At 35.4% G+C, this 24,372-nt stretch overlaps 1 long non-coding RNA gene across 1 annotated transcript; it reads left to right on the top strand.

Moving 5' to 3' along the window:
- Nucleotides 1–399: 399 nt before the first annotated feature.
- LOC109105585 lies at nucleotides 400–22,753 on the top strand. Its single transcript, XR_002020399.2, has 3 exons — nucleotides 400–1,228; nucleotides 13,452–13,500; nucleotides 22,224–22,753. It is a non-coding gene; the product is annotated as an uncharacterized LOC109105585 (long non-coding RNA).
- Nucleotides 22,754–24,372: the final 1,619 nt, after the last annotated feature.

Below are 24,372 nucleotides of genomic sequence, written 5' to 3'. Positions count from 1 at the left end.
TATGGAGATATGGCGTGAGCAACACTACCTTTTGTGCTGATCTCTCCGAACATATTTCTGTCATTGATTTTAGTGACTGCTGAAGACATTGATGGGTGATGGGACGGCTAATGTAGCTATTCCTGCATCTTCACACGTCGATCCAAGCGCATCTAGTGTTCCATTCGTTTTTCGACAGATAAATAAACGAGAAGGCGCCTTCACACTTAGAAAAATGCTTTTAGGACGATATCTGGTTTTCTTTTCGCTCTAAAGCTGAAGTGGAAAACCCCACCCAATAAACCCAGATGCAAAAACGCAGCCGCACTCAGTTGGAGCCACTGCGTACTGTAACTGCACTGACATGTCATTTCCTGCAAAACATGACACCGAGTCATTGTGTCATTCAGTCCACAGTCAGTGAGTAAATGAAATGCTATAATGAAGCATGTAGTGACAAACACAGCCTTCGTTACAACGGCATCGACCCTTAGGCGCATAATCCCTTAATTTCGCACTATTAGCATTGATTTATTTTTAATCTGCTTGAGTGATAACATACTACATCATATAGGCAAGCTGTTTTTGCATGGTAGACATTCACTTTCCACTGCGTACAGTGACTCTACAGTCAGTTTTACCCCCACCGTAAGCTCATGCATGCTGCTTCATCAGCTCACGCACAGCACGACGGTGGTAGCGTGCTCATTCTAGCATGTCTTGATGACTTATCCTAATCCTTATGTTTTAGGCAAATACCAATAGCTGAATCAATCTCCAGTGTGAAGGCATTCCCCTTGTTTCTCCTCTTTTTTTGCTCGAATTTTAATGAAGACAACGCAGGAGATCCAATCGCAAGGTGGGAGAGACCACTCGCAGACAGACGGAGGGTGTCGTTGATGGTATAGATGGAGAGCGCTCATGGCTTCCTCTCTCCCTCCCCTCTTCCCGTTCCCCCTCTCGTCAGCACTCTCCCGTGGGTGGTACGACCTGGCAGATTACAAAACACCCCTCCCATGTGTCTCTCTACTCTCTGTGCCAGGGTGAGGCTACTGATCTCATACTCCTGGAGCGTGTGAGTGTGTGAGTGGAGTTAGGAAGCAAGGATGGAGAAAGAGACATAGTGAACAAGAGCAAGAGGAAGGAAGTATGAATGAGAGTGTGTGTGAGATTAGCGCTGGGAAGCTCGTGGAAGCGACGGGACACAAGCAACACTACTGTCTGCAAAGATCATGAGGGTATCCGAGGGGTAAGTGCAGGCGGCAAGCACGTACACACACATACATGTACTACACACACTCATTGACATTGTCTATGTGTGTATGCTCTAATGCCTGGGGCCCTGCAGACCATACACTTCCTTTATTTCGAGTGTGTGTCTTGTGCACACCACTGGTGATGCCCTTATAAAGTGCATGTTCTCTTTGTATAACGGTCTGTCACATTATTGTGCTAACCTGTCCACTATAGCATCGCTCTAAGAACAGTGACTTCTCTGTCAAGCTGTGATGTGGACGAGGGACTGTCCCTTTGGGTTTCCTGAAACAATAAGACTTTTTAAAGATGCCCTCGGAATTTTCGAAAATACGGAAAACGCATGTGGCTGGGAGAAACGTACACCTTTATGAGATCAATTTTATGTTACGCCGCAAAGGCTGCCCAGAAATCACTGCGCAAGCCCTGTTCACACTGCAAAGAATCGGAAGCGGTTCACACGCAAGTACATACATATGGACACACATGTGTTCACATGCATACATTCTCACACATCAAGCAGAGCATATAGAACTGGCTGGAGTCATGAGTATATAGTCGCCTTTTCATCTAGGCAAAGGTGCAGGAAGCGGCTTCTCCGTAGATGCAGAAAGCTTCAGTTAGCCCTGCCCTATGGAATAGAGGGAGCCTTTTAAGGCAAGAAGGAAGGGACATCTTACAGACTCCCACGGATAAAGTTTACCCTCTGTGCTCTAATAGTTATAGCTTTAATATGGGGAAACCTTGGAGGCCAATGTCTCTACGAGAACTACTCAGAGGTCAGGTGTGGTCGCACTGTGGCGGCACCAACTGAACCTTGCCTGGACGGTAGTCGACTTTTCATGTTGACCTGCATACAAATGAACCTTTATCAAAATGCTATCCAAGCTACATTTTCACTGGGAAGTGTTTAATATTCACAGGAATCTATTTATCTAAAATACATTTGGTGTAAGTGCTGTCAGAAAATGTGTCTGTGTATGTAGGTAAAGATAATGTATGTGTGCTATGTATGTCTGTGTGTGTTTGTCAGTGGGGGGCTTCATTAGTGAGCTGAGGGAACCCAGGTACATTAGCCTGTGTTTCTCACCTGCGTCCATCCACACAGGAGGAGTCTACCCTGACATTTCCTGTTCTCAGCTTACTATATTACAAAAGGCCATTTAACCCGTGTCACCAACAGCATCCACGAATGCGCACTTCATTGCAGATGTGCAGAAAATCGAACTGCTGAACGTACGCTCATGGTCTCAGGATCATTTTTAGCATCATTGACCATATATTTAGTTTATCATCAGATAACAGATTTGAAACGTACATGAATTATGTACTACACCGAATATTGCTAAATCACCCCACATTGAGTTGAATGCTGCGTATTTAGCAGAAGGGTGTCAGTGTCAGCCGACCACATTTCCATTATTCATGCATATATATGCGCAAGTGTGCATTTGATGCCTTCTTTTGAATAGAGTTGACATACTGTATGATAATGTCCACTTGATGATGAAGAATGAGCCTCATAAAGCAATATAGTTTCGCCTGTAGTGTGATTAATACATGTGTTTGCATGATGTCCTGAATAAATGCCCCTATTGTGGGAAAAACCGTCTTGACGCTAATTACATTTTTGTGCTTCTTAATTTTACTGCCTATTTGTTCATCACACCCTGAAGAAACACTAATTGATGAGCGCCTAGAAAATTCCAGTATATTGACACCTTTTAAAATGGCCATAGACTGAATTTTATTTAGGCCTGTTTCTCATGATCTTAATTAAAGATAACTCACTGACATCTGTCAAGGTTCATTTAAAGCCATTTTTAAAAGTCACTTGCATTGCCCCCTAAACAAAACACAATTTAAGTCTCACATTATTTGGATTGTAGTGCTTGCTCAGTGTACCATTTGGACTCAGTTGCGCTCCATATGCTCACTGTGGCTTTGGGTGTGGTGCTGTACGCAACCAAATGCTGGACTAACCGTAAGGATTTACCTAAGCTGTATGTCTGCAAGCGGTTGTGTAACGCAGTTGTTTTTTTCTTGTATAAGTGTCAATTAATACAATTTGTAAACGACCGATGCTGCAAAGCAAAAGATGCATTTATGAGTAGCTATTTCTGACCGTTACCTTGATATCTGGGATATATGACACAAATATGCATGGCTGACTTTTATTCCAGTGGCTCTAATGAGACAAATTAGCCGTTATTACAATACTAGTGAGCGACATTGTTCAAATAGATACTCCTGCTTTACGGTGCCGGAAAACAGTTTTTGTATTTCAAAAAGACACAGAAAAGACATGAGCGTAAGACAAAGACAGAAAGAAAATGGGGGGGGGTCTCTATTTAATATTTCTCCATTTATCCCATGTAATACATTGAATACATATATATATATATTTATATATAAATATATGAAGGAGCTCTTTGGATCGTTAAATAATAGTAGCATTAATCTATCTCTATAATACAAAGCTCTCCCTGTGGATCCGCTCACAAAATGGCCGTAGAGGCAGTGCTGCCCACAGACTCTGTGATTGACAGAGAATTCCTCCGAGGATGGTTGTGCGCTATATGGTGAGGAGCTCAGGAAGTGTGTGTAGGCAGAATCACCAGCGCACCATGGATGCTCCTCGTCTTTGTTCTCTTAACCATAACCGTTAACAAAGGCAGTTTGAAAGCAATTCATTTTCTAATGAACTTGTTTTCGGTCTGCATTTGTGCAACGCAAATTATGCTAGATGCGTTTTCAAAGATGTCGGGAAATAAAGGTATGTGTGTACACCACGTAAAGCGAATGAGTGTGTCACTTGCTTTGTGTTGACTGAATGAAGGTTTTGTGATTGTGGACTGCTTTTATTTGTTAAACTCAACATTCAAGGTTTCCTTCACTCTTTTATTTAGTACAGATTTACAATGTCCCGTTTTATAAATAACACTTAATTCATATTCACAAATGTATAAATTGCACATTCATTTCAGTGATCATTCCGTAAAAGCAATAATTATTTTGCAATGCAAAAGCACATATTAAAACTAAAAAAGTATTTTTTACATAAATGCTATCTAATTTATTTAGCCTATAATGTTATCACAAATGCCATTCAGTCATTTTAATATAAAAAATTAACAAAATTATTTAACTGCTACATTAAAGCAATTATAATTCATTGGATGAACACATTTGTATGACCAGTTTTGTCTCGTAAAAATAATTAAACTCCGACAAGCTGCTTTAAAATTCTCTTTAATACAACAATTACCCTGATAAAAAAGAAAGTGTCCAAAGCGTCTTAGCAGCACAGTATAGAAAGCCCTAATTTAAACTGCAAAATATTGATTTAAAACAAGCCATTATTATTAACATCAATGACGTTATTATGAAAATCACTTTTACGTGAAGGAATGTATTGGCGTGCATTATTCTATTGGTTAATCCTCAGCACAGCACTCGCTAATACTAAATTCCATTCAGTGCCACAATAATGCCGATATCAGACAAAAGCTTCTCAGCAGAGCAAATGCACAATACCAACGCTGATTAGTCTATTAAAAAGATAACATGCCTCCCATCCCCCTTTACCCATCCCTATCTCTCTCTCTCACACACACACCCTCATTTTTCTCATTGATTGGTTTGCTATGCCGGAATTAGCCTCCCATTTCCGTTCCTGAGCTAGCCTCTATCCAGTGGTTTTCAGTTTTGATTCCTGAGAGCCACAGCATTGCACATTTTGTATGTTTTCCATATTTAACACACCTGATTGAGATCATCAGATCATTAGGGACGGAACTGAGTGTGTCAGATCTTCTGGACCAGGATTGAAAACCACATCTCCACTGTCCTCTTTCTCTCTTTACTTTCATCCTTAGTATAAATGGAAAAAATACCTGTTTATGGACACTAGACAATTTTAATAATAATAATAAAAAATATTTAGTGTGAGTAATTGCAACAAAAGCAAATTTAAAAAGTGTTTATTCAGTTATTTCATTTTTACACATTAATGTTTTTAATTGCAATTAATTTGATAAATTAATCTGTATCAATTAATACAATTCTAGATATATAGACACAGACAAAGAAATAGAGAGTGTTAAACCCAAACGATGGGACAAGGAAGCTGTGGGGCCTTTCTCTCTTTGTGCACTCTTATGGATTCTGACACTCACCCATGTTAAAGCAATATAGGCAATATTCCATGTAATGGCACCATTAAAAGTTATTAATAATACAGAGAGGGTGACTGTGTGTGTTGAGCGTCTACGCTCCCCGAGGGTCTCGTAAAACAGATGTGTTCTATATCCACATCTCTTTGATGGCGGTTTGTAGGGTTTCCCTTTATTTGTTTCCCCTTCATTTACATACACACACGCAGCAGCGTGCATATTCATGTACATACTTGCGCTCAGGCACATGCACACGTCATGTGACTGCACTGGAGTCTCCTCTGAGTTCTTTGTGTGTAGCCTCTCACTCTGTCACACTCAGACACACCACACACACGTGTTCCCGTATGTGTGTGTATGTTCTCTGTTGCTCCTGCATATCTGCACACACACTCGCTGCGTGGGCTTTGTGTGGGTGGAGAAAGTGGAGAACAATGATGGGTTCTCTTGTCTGTCTGGTTGCTCGCTTCAGGACGTGTGTGTGTGTGTGTGAGTCTCCAGTGTTCTGATGCACTTACACAAAGGTAAGCACTTTCTTCTTTTGTACTTTGCTGTCTTGTTCTGGCACCTAGTGTGATTTCCTAGAAGATTCCTGGAATATTTATTGTAGACTACATTTGATGCTGCAAATGGTTTGTTCTTATATTCTTCATGTAATTTTATTTAGCTTATCAGCGAATGCAAAATGAACCATGAAGGCTTATTAAACAACAAAATTCAGTTTGAATTCATACCTCAGGAAACGATTCCAACGGCTGTCTTTGTCTTCACACCACCCACATGCCACATGACCATGCGTTTCTTAAATATAAGATGGAATATTACATTTATCATGGGAATTTGTTGTGAATGAACTACAATTGATCCATTTGTCTTCTCCATCCATTATCCATGCATGTCTGACTGTTAGAGCAGACATCTCGCATTCATTCATTTCCCATAATGTGCCAAGACCGAACCATGTCGCCGACTGTAAAGCGCTTCCCAAAGACCACATTCCATCACACTCGTTTACCGAGGGGTTGTCTGGCCTTTCCGCTCTCTCTTTCTCTCCTCAGTTTCTCCCTCCCCTCATTGTCCTCCTCGGCTGCCTGATGGAAACGTACTGAATCCGTGCTCGCATATTTTATGACAAGGATAATATTAGTTCTGTTTGACAAGGCTGAGCTTGATTGAGGTTTAATTGAGCTATTTTTATAGGTTACATCGTGGTTTTATCTGTACGTGGCTCTACCAACCATAAGAGGCATTATCAGAGAGGCTTTTTTCAGCTTTCAGATGCCGTTGCCAGATTTGCTTTCAACTGTGAGGAGGTATTGTGCACTATTCTTATCAGAATAATAGGACTTGGTACATAACACTAGTATATGCTTCCTTTTTGTTCCTTATTAGGAATAAATCCTTTTTGGTCCAGTTGACTTGCACGTTTTGCTTTGACTACAATGTTTAAAATTGTATTAAAACAGAAAATTCCGCAGCGATTCCAAACGAATAAACCCGTTTTATTCTTAGATGACTATGATGTAAATGTGGTGTGTTTGCATTCTTTATTCTGCATATTTTAAAGTGTATATTAAATCGCATTATCCATGTATGTGATATAATTAAATGAAGAATCAGTTCTGACACAAATACAAAGCACCCTCCCTTACAAAATCTACGAGTCAGGTCAGATGATGGCATCCACTTTAAATGAAATATACGAGTACACTACTCGCAGTCCTTCGCCATATTTCTCAATGCTTTGTAGTTCACAGAGTCATCGGTTCTGTGCTCAGTAGAGTGGAAGAATTTGGCTTGAACCGTAGACTCAGCCTCGTATGAACTCACTCCATCCCTCCCCTCAGTTCATCTCTCTCTCTCTCTCCTCCCCCTCCCATCCCCTCCCCGTACTTTCATTTCTAAAGCTTAGCATGCTACAAAAGGGTCAAGAGCGTAAATCACACTATAAATCCCTGTTAAAACTGCTGAAGATTTACTAGATTTTATCTTCAGTAGCAGCTACCTTTTCCGCCCAAGACAGCGTGCCTAACAGATGTCAAGGGAAACTGGGATTGTGCAATTGATCTAATATTCAGTTTCTCAGTTGAGCAGGGAAGGGTGAAAGCCTAAAATGAGTGAAATTTATCCGACATCTCTTGTTGGAATTAATTGGGACTATAGTAAGCTTTTGTATTTTTCATTTTTAAAGGTAGAATTTTTTAAGGACCAATTTCAACTATTAACTTGCATGCATATTACTAGCATATTTCCTGTTTATTAGTACTTATAAAGTACATATTAATGCCATATTCTGCGTTTTAGAGCCCTTAATCTGACCCCATACCTAAAGTCATAGTTGCTTTCAACTCTTTCCCCACCATTGACAAGTTATCTCATCATTTAGAAGACAACGCTTCCCCGCCATTGATGAGTTTTTACGGCTTTTCATGTTTTCACTGTTATACACTTGGGGGCACTATTACACATCTTCTAAACGAGTACAAAACCTCCCAAACAAAAACACACGTGAACAGGACAGAGAATTTTTTGATCTCTTATGTGATCAGGTTTGTTTGTTGTGTTTTGTTATGATTAGTTATGTTTTGCATATAAATGAAAACTGTATAATGTGCAAGCTTTGGAGGTGTTGATGGAAGCGATTTACTGGATTTATGCTTTGATAATCATACTAAATATTATCTAGATGTAGTTTTTGATAAAAATGTGATTTTCTAGTCTTTTTGCTCAAAATTATGCATTTTTATGAAACGTACCTATATTCAAGTGTTGATAACAATAGAATGCTTTAAGCTAGAATAAAACAGAGAAAGTAGAGGCTTTGATCTTTATTTTGGTGTATTGCATATTCAAATATTCATACAGCAAAATATTCTGTAGGCCATTGAATTTTTGTAAAAATCATCAAAATTGCTGGCAGTGGCAAATTTTCCACATTTCTTGTGAGATTGGGTTGGTTTAAGATTAGAAATTACACATATCAAATCGTTATTTAAATAAAAAGATGTTTTTTCTTCACGGAGAGCCTTTTAAACTTTCTCACACAACTATGTCGGAAATAAGAAAAATTGCCTGTTTTCTTCTTAGATGTTGTGTTATTGGTTTGTGCGACTGTTTTTTAATTCTTCAAAATACTGTTCTTGGACTTCATAAATGTGCGTTGCCAAAACCCAAAGAGTTCTGCTTTGTCATTTATGAATAATGGAGATGAAAATTGTAAAAACAGTCAATATTTATGCATTAAATTGCATTGCCAGTGTATAAGAGGATTAGTTACATGGCATTAGTGTGCTGTCGGCATCATGAGTGTGTCGACACTGGGATTATGACATGAGGATAATTGGCATTTTTCTTGGAATGCCAGGAGACAAACTGTGATGGTAATAATGAAACTGTAAACTCGAGGCAAAAAATACGGACATCAGGTAACAAAGATGAACTTTTTGCACTAAATCAATGTTGATATGCCATTGAACTGTTCTTCTGCGTGTTCGTGCGAAGCATGTGTGGAGCGAGGATCAGAGCAGATTTCCGTGAAACCTGAATTGCTGTGGCTCTATAATCCAGAGAACTGCTCTTCATGCGCTCTTAATATGTATGCTTTAATAGACGGCAAGACCTGAATAACCACAGCTTTGAAGTAATTCTGTTCTGCGCTCTCTCTCGCTGGCTCTTCACTGACCCTTTCTCCTCACCATATAAAAAAACAATCGCACATTCATATTTGTCTCCTGCACAACTAAACTTCACAGTTCATCTGTTCAGCCATCAAACACATTAGATCCTGCTCTACTCTGCACAGTAGTGATAGAGTGACACACAAAGGGCTTGTAGCACTAGCTTGCAGAGCCTGTTTTCTACAGGATGACATTGCTTGCGCCCGCGGCAGTCTTAAATGGATTTCACACCCATACCTCCTCGGTGGGGGATTTTCTACTGCTGGCCCCAAACTTAGCTGCAAACTGTCAGCAATTTTACATTCGCTGCTTGAGGATAACAGATGCTTCCTTTCCATGAATTCTGACTGCAGGAACTGGAATATAAGGAAACCGTCTATCTATCTATCTATCTATCTATCTATCTATCTATCTATCTATCTATCTATCTATCTATCTATCTATCTATCTTATATGCATCACTTCTGACATTTTTGTCATTGGCATTTTTCATCACATCTCAAATTATATTTTGTGTTTGAAAACATTTTTAAAAAATAAAAGGCAGATTCCTCTGTCTTACTAAAGCTATTTTCATAGCTATCCTAAATATATAACATTAAATCATATTATCACACTTAAATTTGACTTAATTGGATATGTACATTTCATTTCAAATACTATTCTCTTCACTGTCATTGTATTCTTAACAAACAAATATATTCACTTAAAAAAAAAAGTTATTATTAATACTGGCAAAATTGTTAATGATGATATTATTGATATTAATTTTCACAGTATGACTATTTAATTTGTTTATGATAATCTCATGATGATAATCATAGCTTATTAAAAAGCAATTAATATTTTTATTATGTAATTTTCATAGTTTAATTTTGAAACTGTAGCCCTCAAAGTAGCAAAAAAAAATGACAAGACAAGATTAAAATTTTAATTTTAAAGACAACTTTGATTAAACTGTCAAGTAACAACAAGTTAAATCTATAAAAAATAATACTAATAATAACAATAAAACTTCAGAAAAAATCAACCTGTCGTACAAATAAAACAACCTATACTATCATAATAACTGATTATTTTGTTGGGCAAATTTAGTTTGCCTTTGATCACATGTACAAAGACACACACACACACACACACACACACACACACACACACACACACACACACACACACACACACACACACACACACACACACACATACACGCACACGTTCAAAAGCATGTACTCACAATTTATCCATTCAGATTTTCTTAATTCCCTCTTTCAGAGACAGACTTCACTTGAGTCCTGCCAGAGCGGAATATAACTTAACAGCAGATATGAAATTTAAAAAAATAAAATAATAATCCCTTAAGTGTGGGGGGCTCTGGATGGAGAGACAGATGAGGGAAGTGAGAGATAGAGAAAAAAGCAGGTTTAAAATGGTAATCGCAGCCATTTTGTCAGTTCTGTCTTGAAATGCGTGTCTTCAGTTATTTCTCTTAGCGTTTCTTTGGTTATATTCATCACACCTCACTGAACTGCACACAAGAATAATTATCCTCTAAACACTATTACACTCTCAGCCACTCTTTATGTAGAGCGATGTGTTGGTCTAGATAATGACACAGGTTGCCCCAGTAGCGGCAGTGATGGCCTAGTCTGTATGGCAAACTATATTTTGACACAATTTAGAACAGGCAGCAATCATTCGGTCCATGCCCCTGGGGGTCAAAATCATTCTGTAAAATTAAAGTCTCCTTTTTTGCTGCTCCAGTTTCCCCTCCTAATTTTAAAAGGTTGTGGACAGATATTCTTTTATCAGCTTAGAGCGAGCTGTGAGCGCTTCTCGTCTCTGCTCAAGAAATATCTCTGAAGATCTGAATTAATTGAAATTGTTGCTGTGAAAATGCTCTTTCTTTCATTTAGCTTTTTTTTGCTGTGAGTGACTAAATCACATTCATTCATTTGTTCACTGATTTTATTATTATTTTTTCAATAAAAACAGACAAAAACATTAGTCAAATTCATCAGCCATATCCTTGTCCTTAAAATAATTATGTTAACAGTCATTTTTATAATCAACACAATTATACTCATGAATGAATCAGAATACTCTATAAAACAATATCTGCTCAAGGAATACCATTTCCTGTAGTGCGAGAACCGAAGCCTCGCAGATTGAATCAGCATGCAGGAAGCCAGCAATTATCTGAAAGAGAGAAGGTTAATGTACTGTACACTTTACCATCTATCAGCCTGTAGCCCACACCACAAATGATCTTTTAAAGTCACTAATGGCCTTCTGTGAAATAATCAACATGCGTGTGGCTCATAGAGGAAAAGCAGCTGTGCTGAGCTCTACTGTGTGTGTGTGTGTGTGTGTGTGTGTGTGTGTGTGTGTGTGTGTGTGTGTGTGTGTGTGTGTGTGTGTGTGTGCCTACAGCCGTCACCTCATTCAATGGCAGTCCAGAAATAGTAACCCCAACATACTAAGATCAGAAAATGCTTAGCTAGATTAAAAAATTCTAGATTGTTAACTATAAATATATAATTTTTTGATAGTTATTTTACTTATAATCTTAGTAATAAAAGGATGAATATAAATTTCACTTTTTACATCAGATATATAGACAAAAAATAGTTGCCTATACAAATCAATCAATCAATAAATCAATTTTAACTAAATCAGTATTAAAATGAAAAATAAATGTAATGTATTAATTCATAATTGCATTAATTCAATCTTATTTAATTAATAAATATTTAACTTTTTACATTAGTTACAAATTATGCATTTTAAATATTAAATATACAAAAATGTAAAACTCACTTAAAATGTTCAGCTGTATAAAACATTCTATTTATTTAGTTAGTTAGTTAGTTTGTTTGTTTGTTATTTAGTTAGTAAGTTGACAAAATCAGTAAAACTGTAAAAATGTTTAAATAGAATGTTTACACTTTTTACATCAGCTAAAGATAATCATTAAAATAAAAATATATAATAAAATCAAATAAAAAAATATATAACTTTTGAATATTTAACTTTTTTTATATTATGCATAAGCCACATCTCTGTCATCTTTATATTTTAAATAAACACTAAAAACATGTAAAAATCTGAAAACCAAACTTACTATATATTCTAATGATCTGGTCAATTTAAAAATCAACATTCAAATGTTCAGCTTTATAAAAACATCATTCATTCATTCATTCATTTGTTCATTCATTCATTTGTTTTTTTATACATTCTTTAGTATTCATTTATTATTTTTATGAAATTAGTTTTTAAATATTTATGTTATTTTTTTTTTAATTTTTTTATTATGCAGAAGTGATGGTCTCGCTGAAGGGACATTTTAGGGGATTTCTCTGGAAACGCAAAACAATATTTCTTATTCAGTCATGATAAGATGATTCATTGCTGCATCCAATATCACATGATTCTTTTCTTCATGATCATTATCACCTGACTAGTTCATTCATGTGATCCCAGCAGTGCAAGTGAAGGAAGAATTATTCATGGTCCAGTTTGTCAGCTTTTGTCCTTGAATCGGTTAGTCAATTAATAAACAACCGCTGCCGGAACAGCAGCGAGCAGGCAGCTGGAGAAAACCTCCGCTCAATCAATGAGGGTAATCATATGGCTTGAATCTGATATTGAGCCCGAGTGTGAGCCAGGTGATTAATGACACTGTTAACTTTGAAAAACGAGGCTGGCTGCGGTTGACCCTCCCCCTCATGGATGAAGCCAGAAGTACACCGTTGTCTTCTTCTACTGTCTTCTGTTTGTTTGTTTGTTTGTTTGTGTTGATCTCCTCCTACTCCATCTTTCTCGCGCTCTCTGTCTGTTGTATTTTTCTCTTCTCTGTCACTCCCACTCCTTAAAAAACGGTGCTGCAAACGTGCTGACCAAGCGATCACATTGTAATATGTTTAAACTATATTTTGGCCCCCCTTTTAGTCCTGAATTAACTTTCACTATAACATACTGAGCTTGTGGGAGTGTGTGTGTGAGCAAGTGTGTATTCATATGTGTGCGGTTAGATTGGAAATGCTGTCTCACAGATTTTCCAAAAGCGTTCAGAATTCCTGTATTGCATTTCCAAATCATTTCATGCAAATTTAACCTTCTATTTAGAAGCAGTCAACTGAATCTTCCTTTAAACACTGAAATTGACATTTAAATGTTTAATTAGAGTTCATCACTTTTCAAATAAATTTGAAAGAAATTATAACAAATCTTTTCCTTTCCTTTCCCATACATTAGTGTTTTATAATTCAGTATAATTATGCAATTTCTCAGTGCCTGTTTGATATTTTAATCTCCAAAACCACAATCCTTTTTAAATAATAAAGTGTCCTGTGTTTTCTTGCAGCAGTCAGAATGGCGCTTCCTGAATGAGGTTACACAATACTTTCTAAAGGGTAAGTATATCGCAATAATCATATCTCATTTTGCTCATATTTTAATGCTCTTCTTGCATTATATCAACCCATCTCATCAATGAAAATCTCATAAACAAGGGATGTAAATTATAAATTGTCTTCTTGTTTTTCATGTTACATCATTATGAAGAGCAGCTGGAAATATAATTAATGACACTAAAACTCAAACTGTGCTTATAGTTGTGTAAGATCAGTCATTTTAAAGTTAATACAGAATAAAAATCTGAATAAAACTCTCTTTTTACTGTACAAATGTAAAGACATTTATATATATATGAATCTTCATAAGATAACGTAAAAAAAAAAATTGTTTGCAACACAATTTCAAATTGTTTGTGATTTAAGTTCTCACATACTGGTAGTTATACATTTATATTAATGTAATGTTTATATAATATAATTTTAAAATGTTATATATTTGTTTCATTTTTTAGCTTTGAAACAATCATCAACAATCAACAATCACAAGTGTTTTAGGCACAAGACGCAAAAAAAAAAAAAAAAAAAAAACTAAATAATCTGAAAGAATGCATTCATTATAAATCTAGTTAATCAAATGGGTTCATAAAACAGCAAATGAAAAAATGGTCTATGTTAATACTCCTTGTGAACAAATGATCCTCTTTTTGCTTTGTCATGCTTTCGGCTGGCCCAGCTTTACAGCAGCAGTAGCACAGTTGTATTTCCTTTCCTCTCTTTGTTTCGACTGACAGGTAGAAGAGTAGCCGCATGCCCATTGTGTCAGTGTGTGTGTGAGCGCGTGTGTGTCTTTGAATAGTGTGAAAGCACCAGGCTGGCATGCCAATAGATCTTTTCAGCAAATATAACCCCGACAGCATGCAGACTTCCTTTCATTTCTTTTATTTCCCCGTTCTCTCTCTACTCGCGCTCTGTTCACCAGTAATCAGATTATCAATCAAATAAATTCACAGGCTTTTAGACGTCGGCTAAATCTTCTTGTTTCCTGTGACTGACTCAAAGGTTTCTTACCGCATCTGTCTCTTTGCAAATTGATCCAAGTCATCTGTTATAAGCTCAATCTAAAATTAAATCAAATTTAGTTTATTTACATTTGACAGCTATTTACTTATTTTGGTGCATTACATGTTATTTGCTAAAATAAACAAATTAAATATATATATAATATATATTTGACCTTTAAAATGTATAATTGCATTTTTAGAAGCAAAATCACAGTTAATTCTAAATTCAATTTGGATAGAAAAAAATGGGTAACACTTTATTTTAAGGTGTCCTTGTTACACAAGTTACATGTACTTACTATTATAAGAACAATAAATTATGCATAATTACATGCAAGTAACCCAAAACCAAACCCTAATCCTAACCCTAACCTTAATATTACTCAGTACTTAAATGTATAATTACTCTGTAACAAGAACGCCTTAAAATAAAGAGTAGCCAAAAATAAAATGTTTACTTCTACAATAAAACTTTGTACTTAACTAAGTGCTTGAAATGATTTCAGGCATGCTGAACTTATAGAATAATGCAGGATAATAATTCTAAGGCTTTAACTAATAATTGTATGATTTGAACTATAATTTTAAAGCAGCTGTTAAAAACTGGAATTTGTTTATTACGTTACATGCATATTGTTGTTTCTGTTTTTATGATGTTTGCTTTTGTATTATTCCATGTTTGATATTTCAAAGCATTTCATTTATGTTTCCATTTCAAACCATTTTTCTTTCCAAAAAAAAAAAAACGAAACAAAATGCACATTCATCAAGTGTACATGTTTACAACATTCACTCCAGACGACTGAAGCGCTCTGAATAAATGCTTTGTTGGACCAAATATTTAATGGCCCTAAACTGAAACATTATTTTTTGAATCATTTAGCAACCTATTGGCCATCATTAGGCATAACTGCTAATTGTAACATAATGCAGTTAATGTTGTGTGCCTTGCACATCATGTCAGAGCAGCTTTTCTCATCTGTTTCTGACCCGCCCACAGTAATGGGTCTGCAGTCTGCTGTCAATCAAAAGCTACTTCTACAAGATGATTGATTTTATCATGTACCATGTAGCTCAACAGATTCTTGTCGTTATGGATTTTTTAATAGCGATGATGATTAGGCAGGATCGTGATGGGGGGAGGAGGGGACGGGAATGGCTGCAGAATGACTTGCATTTTGTAGATTCTACAGGGAGGCCTATAATCATAGCGGGACTAATTAGCAGGAGACGACTTTAATGGACATTCTCAAGCATTTCCAGTGAATGTCCTCACCGTCCGTCTGCTCAGTTTAGCAGGACATAAGGTAGAACATAAAAAAAAATGGTATCTACCTAATATATTTTTAATGCAGAGAGTAAATTATATTGCACGGTATATTTTTATTGCAGGAAATCCCAGCATTTAAAAAAGCATTATCTTTGCTGCTTCATATTTAACATATAATTAAAATAAATTAAATGTGATCACACTTGTTAAATGTAACCAGTGAGCTTCCCATTTGGGTTCAATAGAATTAATGGATAAATAGATGTGGTCAGCTTGTCTGGGGTTATGATTGGATTTTTTTTTTTTTCATAAGCTTTTTGTGAACATAAACAGTAGATCAGATCTGCTGGATTAGCATGGTATTTGTATGTGCTTAGAAGTGCAGTATAACTGAATAAAATTCTCTCCTTTCAGATTAATGCCATGTCATCGAACAAACTGCATTTTTTGTTTGTTCAAACTGCAGCACAAATTCCATGTCTTTACTTTTTTAATATTTTGCGTTTATATAGTTATTTTGTTTTTTGTTTTGTTTTGTTTTGTTTTGTTTTGAGTTTGGTTTCGAGTTTGGTTTCGTTTTAACGGCCTTTCCTTTTATTCTCTCTCTCTCTCTTATTTTCTCTCTTTTATTCCTTTTCTCGTCTAGATTTTTGTCTAGTCTTTAAGATTTTGCTGTTTTGTTTTACATTTTGTTTTCATTTTTGATTAGTTTATTCCGCCTTTCCTTTTATTCTCTCTCTCTCTTATTTTTTTGCTTGCAAAGCAAATTCCTTTTGTTTTGTACTATTTTCTTTATTCTGTCAATTAATTTCCTTTCCTTTCCTTTCCTTTCCTTTCCTTTCCTTTCCTTTCCTTTCCTTCCCTTCCCTTCATGCAGTTCACTCATATTAAATATAATAAACTCCAAGTAAAAAAAAAAAAATGCATTTATGAGTGCTGCGACATTTCTGTCTTTCCTCTATGATTTTTGTTGTGTTGCTTAGAGGTCCAATGGAAAGGGAAACTCTCTCATTTTGTTTTTATCTTGCTCTCTTACACACAAACAAACATTTCTCTCTCTCTCTCTCTCTCTCTCTCTCTCTCTCTCTCTCTCTCTCTCTCTCTCTTTCTGACTGCAGTGCCACGCCTGCCCAGCACACAGATACTCTCAGACTCTCAGACCTGTCTGGATACAGAAAGGTCCAGATAAGCCCCAGCCTACGGTTAGGCATCTATTTAAGAATTTATCTTCAATCGTTTCAGCATGTGTTGAAGAGAATTTAAATTCGCATAATAGGTTGGGAATCGCAATGAATCTAGACTAGTATTTCTATTAGCGAAATTAGACAAAGCAGAAACAGCATTCAGCATTGCTAACCGCTTCATACCGAACAACAGCATGTAATGAGTGATAAAGACGGCCATTTTGTGTCTAGAGGCTGTCCCTTACTGTCTGAGTACAGCAGGGAACACAGAAATGGAGAAACAGTTGTGCAGCGTGGAATCAGATCGGCTTAAATTTATCCTCCTGCATTCTGTTACTTAATTGTTTTAGTTATTAGATTTAGTCTTTAGAATCTTTATTAGATATTTTGAATCTCTGTTATATTCCAAACATTGGGAAACATGTTTGAAGAAGTAAAACAGGAGATTTGTCTCTATTAGAGGCAGTGTTGTTTAACGCAGCACACATTCTCGGGGACTATCACTGCATGTCATGCGTTTACTGGCAGTCCGGAGATCACAAGGCCGTCAGACAAGTGTTTTTGTGTTTGTTTGAATCCATTGAATGGTGGGATAGGATGTGTGTGTGTGTGTGTGTGTGTGTGTGTGTGTGTGTGTGTGTGTGTGTGTGTGTGTTTGTGGTTTGGAGCTGTTTAGTGTATGCAGCAAGATTCAGACCAGTAGCTCGTCACAAGATTTCACTAGTAATGAGCAAACTGCCTTCTGGCTTAACAGATTCAAGAAATAGATGTGCTGACTGAAGGTATTAGATTATTTTCACAGTTAATTTCTTTCTTATTATTGACATTAACATGTATTTCCCTTTGCTTGATAGTACTGATAGACACTGATAGAGAATCCGAAAAGCTCAATGCATTATATTATATTATATTATATTATATTATATTATATTATATTATATTATATTATATTATATTATATTATATTATATTATATTATATTATATTATATTATATTATATTAATGACTAGACTGTCCCTAACAAAGATTCTAAAACTGCATATTTACATGTATTTATTCAATTCATTAATGCATTATTTTTCACAAGTTAATGCTGTTTCCAGATGTCCCTGAAAGCATGGTTTTCTCAGACGTAGCTCTCTTCTGGGGATAATTTTTAAAGTAAAAACCCAAAGTAAACATGCACAGCATCCATAGACACAAAATGCATGTCTGCTTTAATTACTTATACAGTATTAGTTGCATGAAGAACAATTTATTCTTCTTCTTATGAATTATAGTTGTGTTATTATTGTGTATCGTCTGCCCTTCACAAACAGAAGGAATAATGTTGGCGTGTATTGCATCTTTTCATCACGGTTGTATTTTGGCAGAGCATCAGCAAACCAGTGCGAGCCAGACACGTCCAGTCTGTGTCTGATTCTGTGTTGTTGTGATTGTTTGATTGATCCTTCTGTTAGGTTTCCCGCTGGGACTTTGAGATATGTTGAAACTGCTAAGTTAAGTCCCAGAATGTGAGCTGGGTGGGCCAGCTGTCAGGAGAGCTCAGAAGGAATGGGTCGGTCTATCAGAACTTTGATGCAAACTCTGCCGTGTTTGAGGAGGCAAGGCTGGCTGGGATTGTGCCACAGAATCCTCCCCCGCAGCAGTCTCCACAGAACTCAGCTCAGGGTAATTTCCTTAAGAGCTTTAATTACGGCCAGGAGCCATTAATGTTTGGGACAGCGTTTAGCAAGCAGGAACAAACGCAACAAACTGTCCATGTTACCTGTCTAAGGAGCCCGATACTGGACAGAATGGAAATGAAAAGTAGAAATTTATATCACATTAATACATTATAACATTTTTTTAACCTTTGTAATATGTTGGTTAAAAGGGATCCACATGATTAATCAAAGTTCAGATTTTCCACAAGCTAAGACAAATACTAGAAGGTGCACAGTGTCATACATTCAAATACAAAACATGACATGTAACATAATGCAATAAACAACACTTATAAGATATAACATAAAATCCTAATGCATATAATTAACAGAAAAAGAAAAAAGAAACAGTTGTTTCAATGCTGAGAATTCTGCACACAGAGAATTCTGGGAATGTCAGTTTACGGTTTTCGCTGTAAATTATAATTTGAGTATTTAATTTGAATAATGATTTTTATTGATCTCTTTTTTTACTTCCAAAAGCTGCACATTTAAATGTAATTTTTCTGTAAACATATATGAAATGTCTCCAAATCTATTACAGTTTTTCACTGTACAGAGTAAGAATCTATCGTTAATAACCACAGGTTTTTACCATAACATTTCTACACGCTTTCATTTCATAATCATAAAACATGGACATTTTTTTTCAGTGCCATCAAACTCTTTCGACATATCACTTAGGACTAATGGGTAAATCTGAAGTGACATGATCAGTATTCATAAGCCAAACTGATCATGAAATTTCATTACAACTATTGCTACTTGACTTTTTTTTTTTTTTTTTTTTTTTTTTTTTTTGAACAAGCCTCTAATATGTATATTTTACAAAATTGTGCAGGTTCTTTTGTATATTCCTTCATATGTTCTTGTGTAGTGAATTTATAAAGTAAGTATATAGGAATGACACACTGCATGATGTGTCCACTGCAGATCTATGTATCTTTTACTGCTCTGTAAATAATAATAATAATTGATATTTAATTATTATTATTAATTATTATTATTATTATAATAATAATTTTAAAATAATTAAATAAATAAATATTATAAATAAAAAAATAATTTTTATTAAAAAAATTTTGGGTCAGGTTAAATAATATGTTTTTATTCAATTAGTTTAATGCATTCATTATAATATGACATTTTGCATGTAAGCCAAAGATACAGTATGTATAACTGTAAACTTTCCGTGTGTGGGACTTTACAATTAGGTTCCATTTGTTATAGTTAACTTAATTAGTTAACATGAACTAACAATACAAATACTTCTAAAGCATTTGTTAATATCAATTTCAACATGTACTATTAAATTAATATTATTTAATGAACCTGAGCTAATATAACAGTGAACAGTTGTATTTTGGCAACTAATGTTAACAAGTATGGGTCAACAGTGAAATTATAAATGTAATTACAGAAATTAATTACAGATGTAATTACATGCAGGCATTTTTTTTAAATATAAGCACAAAGTAAAAACTTGTGTGTACATAAAAAGTGCATTTTGTCAAATTAATATAAATGTAAGTGCATTGTAGTTAAGGCCACCTAATATAAAATAACACAGTAGTTATTTTAAAACACATCAAGTATCAAAAGCCTCACATTTTGTTTAAAGTGTAGGTTTGGCACTGTCCCATCTGATTCCCTTCATTTTCAAAAGAAGATCAAAATCTGTTACTAGCACAGTGACACTGCTAAGGTGAGAGCTACACAGCTGAAGATATCAGAGGACTTAATATTAAATGCACACAAATCACAGAGGTCAATTTGAAAATTAAACTCATGCACTTCAATAAGGGTATTAAATTCCTCAAAGACTGCTGGCAGCGAGTAGAAAGGGGGCATGATTATTTCTGCTTGTCTCAAAGACGGGTCATATGTCTCTTTTTCATGCACACACACTCATGCTTTTACAGTTCCATGCAGTTTTCATGTATTTTCCTTACACACATGCCTTGTTTTATTCTTTTTATGGCTTGGGCTGTGCGCTGTGATAGTCTGTGTTTGAAGGACACTGGCAGACATCCAAAAATCTCCTGCCTCTCACGGTCTTTAATTGAAACCTTAAAGCAGTTCTTGGCTCAAAAGCACTTATGTGGGCTTTGTCGCAATTAGATTGACCGTAAAGGGCACGCGAGCTGATGAAACAGGATTAGAAGGGGAACGTATTGCCTGGATATTATATGTGCTGTGACATGTTCATCTGTGGAGGAATTAACATGGATTAACCTGTGGTGGATAGAGATGGGATAGTAGAATAGGCAAATAATAGAGTCACAGGAAATAGTCATTTTCCTGTGAAGAAAAACTCCACTGTATTAGTTCAACTCGCTTCAGTCTTTGAACTGAAATCAGAAACATAAGTGCCACACTTATAAGACCTCTACCCTGGAGGCTCTCCTGTAACCAGGAAGGAATTATCAGGAAGTTAACATTCCCCAGTGTGGTGAACGCACTAATTGCGCCTTTTGTTCTGTGGGTCACGCAGAGTGCTTTGTAATGTGAGGTCATTTTTTATGTTGTATGTGATGTGTTCTATTAACAGCTTCTTTAACTTACAGAACCATACTGAAACCTGAAAAGCAGATTATTATGTCTATTAATTCATTTTACACAAAATCTTTAGTGGATGAAATGATGGATGGATGGATGGATGGATGGATGGATGGATGGATGGATGGATATATACTTACAGAACCATACAAAAATCTGAAACGCAGATTACTATGTTTATTAATTAATTTTACACAAAATTTTTATTAGATGGATAAAAAATGGATAAATGGATGAAGGAATGAATGAATGAATGAATGAGTAAATAGCTTTGCACTTATCAGCCAAGTTCCAGTAGGAAAAGGTGCATAATTTTCAATATTTCATTTTTATTTAAAATAATACAGCCCTTTCACTGCTATTCTTTCAGCAATATTCATAGTAAAATGTTAATCTTTTATAGAATTCAAAGCTTATATTAAATATTTTAATTTTTTGTTCATTAATTTACATTATTTTGAAATGAGTTTTGTTTGTTCTGCAAGAATGGAAAAATCTAAAGATCTCAAATAAAATATAAAACATTCAAGAAAATGCGAAACATCACTTTTGGTAATCCTGACATAAATGAAATAAATTCATAAGTGCATGTCTGTATTTCTTTATGCACGTCCTCTGGTGTAAACACACACACACAGAAAATGTACTTTTCTGCCAGTACATGATCCATTCATTTTTCAAACATTTCCATCAACACTAAAACATAATGCAGTTTAGTGCACAATTCAAAATACAGGCAGTGCCCTATTTTTATGGATTTCTTTTTTTTTTTAGTGTAGGAATATATTGCTATATTCAGTTCAATTCATGTTCACAATACAAATAGTTTCAGAGCTGCTTTACAGAAAATGTTTTAATACTACAATCAAAAAGCCAAAGGTGGCAGCGTCAGTTGTGTTTAAATTATAGTTTTATCTAAATAGATGCAGTACAAATGACTAATATCAGTCCAGGGTGCATATGTGATGTTTTTTTTTTTTTTTTTTTTTTGATTGACAGGTGGATCCTCATAGAGGAAGACGGTGATGAATGATGTGTTCAGACTTCGATGATGGGGCAGGGCAGCTGGTGTTGTGAATCAGGCCGCCGTGGTGAAAGGGTACGGCTTCTTCACAACACCAGGGTCTCACCTCATCACACACAACGACACCATTCACACACTCGCATATGAACCTGTCAGCTGACCCAGTGAGAGGATGCAGCTTTCCCACCATATGTCATGAAAATGAACCCGTGTCTGCTGATGACAGTTGAAGACGTATGGAGTAGAGACGCTGTATATTTCTGCTCGGAACTTACAGAGGTTTTGGTGTATTTGTGTGGTTGTGTGTTTTATAGTAGTTCAGTGAATAAAATTACAGTGACTGCTGATAATCTGTAATCTCATTGAGAGATTAGAATTGTACTTGAATATTTGTTTAGCAGCCAAGGTAAACTCTAATGTCTTGTCATATGATTTTAAAAAAATCTTTATTATGCAGTAGATAAAAATTAATTAAAAACTGTATAATAAACAAAAAAGTATAATAAAAGATACTAAAATGACTGTTTTCATTTTCTTCATTAAAAACTAAAAAAAAAAAAAAAAAAAAGTTTTATTTTATTTTATTTATTTTGTTACACTTTAGGATTGGGGACCAATCTAATCTCACTATATTAACTATTAACTATATTTGCTTCAATAAACTCCATATTTGCTTATTAATAATTATTGAGATAGTTGTTAAATTTATGTATGGGGTAAGAGTATAAGGGAAAATATAGTTAAGCAGAATATGTGCTTTAGAAGTATTAATTAACAGCCAATATATTAATAATAGGCATGCTAATAAGCAACTTGTTAATAGTGAGAATTGGTCACTAAACTAAGTTTAGTTTTTTTTTTTTTTTTTTTTTTTTTTTTTTTTTTTGTAGTAATTAATTTAAAAAAATAGTAGTAATTATACCAATAAATTATATAAAACACATTAAAATCAGTTGAACACAATCTTCAGGGAAACAAATTATAATAATAGTTTTAATAATTATTTTAATTTATTTAAGCTTTTTTTTTTTTTTTTTTTTTTTGTTGTCTTACCTGTATTTGTTCTATTAACATCTTCTTTTTCTTCTTCTTCTTCTTCTTAATATGATCATCATAGTAGTCATAAATGTGACCCTGGACCACAAAACCAGCCATAAGGATCTTTTTTTTATTTTATTTTTTAATTAAGATTTATACATCATCTGAAAGCTGAATAAATAAGCTTTCCACTGATACATGATAATATTTGGCTGAGAAACAACTATTTGAAAATCTGGAATCTGAGGGTGCAAAAAAATATTTAGAAAATCGCCTGAATTAAGTTTTGATATTTTTACGGTAGGACATTTACAAAATATCTTCATGGAACATAATCTTTACTTAATATCCTAATGATTTTTGACATAAAAGAAAAATCGATAATTTTGAGGCATGTAGTATGGCTATTTCCTGCTTTTTTAAGTTTTGTGGTCCAGGGTCACAAATATCATATTATAAGTAGATCTAAGTGTCATTATTGCTCCATCTAGTGGATACAAGCCATCTTAACCTCCAAAAATGTGAAAACATTATTAAACAAAATATACTGTACATTAGCATCTGACTTGAATATACCTACTGTAGTCCTTCAGGAACCACCAAACACAATGAAATGTCTGTTCCTATTGATCTAGTCTGAATAACAGTGTGTCACTATGGGTTCACTGCACACACAGACATCAGCACACTCTCTCCTCTTTTCCATCAGCAGCAGACACCCCACCTACATGAAGCATGCATAAAATGACCCGAGAAGAGCCGCTGATGCCACTTCTGACAGCAGCATGTGTCTCTCAGGGTCCTGTCACTGTCTCTGCTCAGTGTTTCGGCAGCCGTACTGGTGCCATATCAAAGATTTCCACAATCTGATTTGTGAGTCCTGCTCTGGTCGTTCGAGAGTGACCAGATGTGTTCTGACCTTGCTGAGAATAGCAGTCAAGATGTGCATGACATATCTGTCTGCAGCAGCCTGCAGCTACTGTGACAGTCACACTATTACAGGATTCATTCTTACAGTGAATGCATCAGCATTATTCCACTTTCATCTTACAGCATTCCCAACAACTAACACACAAAAAAGTGTAC

Source organism: Cyprinus carpio, chromosome B16 (genome assembly GCF_018340385.1).
Source record: "Cyprinus carpio isolate SPL01 chromosome B16, ASM1834038v1, whole genome shotgun sequence".
Taxonomy (NCBI): Eukaryota; Metazoa; Chordata; class Actinopteri; order Cypriniformes; family Cyprinidae; genus Cyprinus; species Cyprinus carpio.
This window is presented reverse-complemented; position numbering and strand designations above follow the sequence as displayed.